At 43.2% G+C, this 3,755-nt stretch overlaps 1 long non-coding RNA gene across 1 annotated transcript; it reads left to right on the plus strand.

Annotated features, from left to right (window-relative positions):
- The first annotated feature begins 702 nt into the window (after positions 1 to 702).
- Positions 703 to 2,851, plus strand: LOC125118926 (uncharacterized). The gene is made up of 3 exons (XR_007132917.1): positions 703 to 914; positions 2,220 to 2,280; positions 2,791 to 2,851. It is a non-coding gene; the product is annotated as an uncharacterized LOC125118926 (long non-coding RNA).
- The last annotated feature ends 904 nt before the right edge of the window (positions 2,852 to 3,755 follow it).

Here is a 3,755-nt window from a genome sequence, read left to right on the forward strand (position 1 = left end):
TTTTTATGAATAATTCACCTTAGGTGTGTGTTTGTGGTGTCAAAATCTGTTCGTTTCCCTGAATCTCGAGGAAAGATGACACCTACTCTTTTTAGGTGTTTGCTAAGCCCTGAGAAATCATTTAAATAGCTGACTTTAACAGTCTACTAAACTCTTTAGGTGGATGATTTTATTCAATCGTTACAAACACCTTCTGAGGTAGGCACTATTATTATCCCTTTTATAAGAGGAAGAAACGGATTCTCAGGAAGGTAATTATTAGTTCACATTCATGCGGCTACAAATGCATTTTTTTCAGACCGTCCAGAAAAATCATCTTCAACTAAACTGCCTTATTCTGTTCCTTTTTTTTTTTTTTTTTTTGCAGAAGGGAGCTAGGATCCAGACTCAAGATCATTATTTGGCCTTTCTGTCCTCTTTGGGGTGCTTTTTCCTCTGGAAAGAAGGGAGGAAGGGGTGGAGGACGCCTCCACCTATACTAGCTCTGGTCTGGGTCAGCTCCCCACAGCATCGCGACTTTGCCCGGGGTCCCGCAGAACAGCCATTTCCGCCGCAGAGCCTTCGGTCTCGGCCCTCGTGGCTCCGCGGACCGGAAGTCGCCCGACCGTCTGCGCATGCTCCGACCAGCCGGTGCTTGCCGCGCCGGCTTTGCCCGCTTCCGGCTGCTAGGGGGCGCTACCACACAATCGCGCGACCCGGGTGGGGCGGCGGCCACCCGGTTAGGTAGCCGGGCGCCGGGGGCGTGGAGGGCTGCAGAGTGGAGCCCGGGACAGCTGCGATCCTGCTCGGGTTGCTTTCCTTCCTCCGTCGCCTTCTCCCTTTGCTCTGCGCCGGCCACACGGTGGGACGCCCGCGGCGACAGAAGTCTGGGCGCCCTTGTCTGAAACCTCCTGGCGAGCCTGACAAGCAGCCGCGTGAGTTTCCCGGGCACCAGGAGGCCCTGGGAGGAGACACCTCGCCCTGATTTTGTGGCAGTTTTTGTCCATCCCGCAACACATAGAGGAGGGACTTGGTCCCATGCTTACCGCTGGCTCGGAGAGGTGCTGTTATGTCCCCTTGCACCTCCTCAGCACCCTTGGAGACGTGTACCCCAGCGGTTCCCCAGGAGTGCCCCCGGGCGGGGGCAGGCTTAGTGTGGAGTTTGTATCTTTTCGATGTTTCGGCAGGTTACTGCCCAGGGAGCAGTGACCAAATTGCAAAATATAGATATATAAATGTGTATATATATACATACACACACACACATATATAAATGTTTATCTATATATAAGCATTTTCACAGACATGCTGTCCTAGAACAATTCATCTGGTTGTTAACAGGGCTTGAGAGTTGCTAGAAGTTAATTTGTGACCTAACTACAGTTTATTGCTTGGAGTAGGGGTCTTAGGCACATTTAAGCTTAAACTGGCAGGCCAGGGATTAACCAGACTGCACATTGGGATCACCCAATGGGATACCCGTTTTTCAGAGATGCTGACTTGGATGTATCCGTCAGCAAAACCTCAAGCCCCAACCGACAAAAATGCCTCAGACACCTCATTCACCACAATTCTTACCAGGTCTTGTGGTGGAGGAAAAAAGTTAATGTAAAAAGTAAATAATGCAATAGATTGAGGGATTTTGTTTTTTAAAGAGCCACATACTGTGCCTACCATTTCATTTACTCATTTTAAGTGTACATTTATTTTTAGTAAACTTACAGAGTTGTGTAACCGTCACCACAATCCAGTTTTAGGGCATTTTTATCACCCCGTCCCCAATTGCTAAAAGACTATTTGCACCTCTAGCCCTAAGCAACCACTTAGCTGCCTTCTGTCTCTAAAGTTGCTTTTCCTGGACAGTTCGTGTGAATGGAATGGTATAGTGTGTGGTCTTTTGTGAATGGCTTCTCTCACTTAGCTCAAGGTTTTCCAGGTTCATCCATGTTGCAGCATGTATCAGTACCTCATGGCTTTTTATGGCCGAATAATATTCCATGGTATGGATATACTGCATTTGTTTATTCATTTATCAGTTGATGGACATTTGCATTATTTCCACTTTTTGGTTCTTATGAGGAATCCTATGGTGAATCCTTGTGAGGACATAGGTTTTCAGTTCTCTTGATTTCACTGCTGTAGCACCCTTAGCAGACCTCTATCATAACACAACACCCTGCCCTGGATTGATTCTCTCTCTCTCTCTCTCTCTCTCTCTCTCTGTTCCCCCTACCCCCCAGGGAGAGCAAGATCCATGTTCACTTATTCCCTGGTCTAGGAGTGGAATTTCTGGGACATACGGTAACTACATGTTTAATATCTTTAGGAACTTACAGACTGTTTTCTAAAGTGGTTGCACTAAATAGTCCCATCAGTAAATGTATGAAGGTTCCAGTTTCCATCCTCACCAACCCTTGTTTTGTTTTTATCTCATTGTGATGTTAATTTGCCTAGACTGAGTGGTATTTGGTTTAGCTAGTTGCACTTCACTGTAAGGAATACCAGTTTTATTACTTTAATCTAGGAGCTGAAATAAATAATACATTGCCCCTCCGGGCAAGGAGCTCATACATAGTTCTTTCAGGGAGATAGGCAGAGAAAGAGGTCAGTACAGTACAATGTGTTAAGTGCTCTGATGGAGTTGAGCATGGGATGCTGTGGGGAGCAGAGAAGAGGGACACCTAACAACCTAGGGGGGAGGATGGAAGAAAGTGTTTTTTTTAATTGAAGTATAGTTGATTTACAATATTGTGTTTCAGTTGTACAGTGAAGTGATTCAGTAATATATATGTATATTTTTTTCTTTTTCAGATCCTTATCCATTATGTTATTACAAATTGAATATATTGAATATAGTTCACTGTGCTATACAGTAAGTCCTTGTTGTTTATCCATTTTATATATAGTAGCGTGTATCTGTTAATCCTAAACTCCTAATTTATCCCTCCCCTCCTTCCCCTTTGGTAACCATAAGTTTCTTTTCTATGTCTATGAGTCTGTTTCTGTTTTGTAAATAACTTCATCTGTATCATTTTTAAAGATTCCACATGTAAGCGTTATCATATATTTGTCTTTGTCTGAATTACTTAGGATGATAATCTCTAAGTCCATCTATGTTACTGCAAATGGCAATATCTCATTCTTTTTCATGGCTGAGTAATATTCCATTATATATATACCACATCCTCTTTATCTGTTCATCTGTTGATGGACATTTAGGTTGCTTCCATGTCTTGGCTATTGTAAATAGTGCTGCTGTGAACAGTGGGGTGCATTATCTTTTTGAATTAGAGCTTTTGTCTTTTTCGGATATATGCCCAGGAGTAGGATTGCTGGTAACCGTATATTTAGTTTTTTAAGAAAACTCCAGATTATTTTCCATAGTAGCTGCACCAATTTGCATTCCCGCCCACAGTGTAGGAGGGTTCCCTTTTCTCCCCCCACTCTTCAGCATTTATTATTTGTAGACTTTTTGATCAAGATGGCCATTCTGGCCGGTGTGTATTATTGTAGCTTTGGTATGCAGTTCTCTAATAATTAGTGACGTGGAGCATCTTTTCATGTGCTTGTTGATCATCTGTATGTCTTCTTTGGAGAAATGTCTATTTAAGTCTTCTGCCCATTTTTTGATTGGGTTGTTTGGTTTTTTGATAATGAGTTGGATGAGCTGTTTGTATATCTTGGAAATTAAGCCATTGTTGGTCACATCATTTGAAAATATTTTCTTCCAGTCCGTAGGTTGTCCTTTTGTTTTGTTTTTGGTTTCCTTTGCTGTG

This window comes from Phacochoerus africanus, chromosome X (genome assembly GCF_016906955.1).
Source record: "Phacochoerus africanus isolate WHEZ1 chromosome X, ROS_Pafr_v1, whole genome shotgun sequence".
Taxonomy (NCBI): domain Eukaryota; kingdom Metazoa; phylum Chordata; class Mammalia; order Artiodactyla; family Suidae; genus Phacochoerus; species Phacochoerus africanus.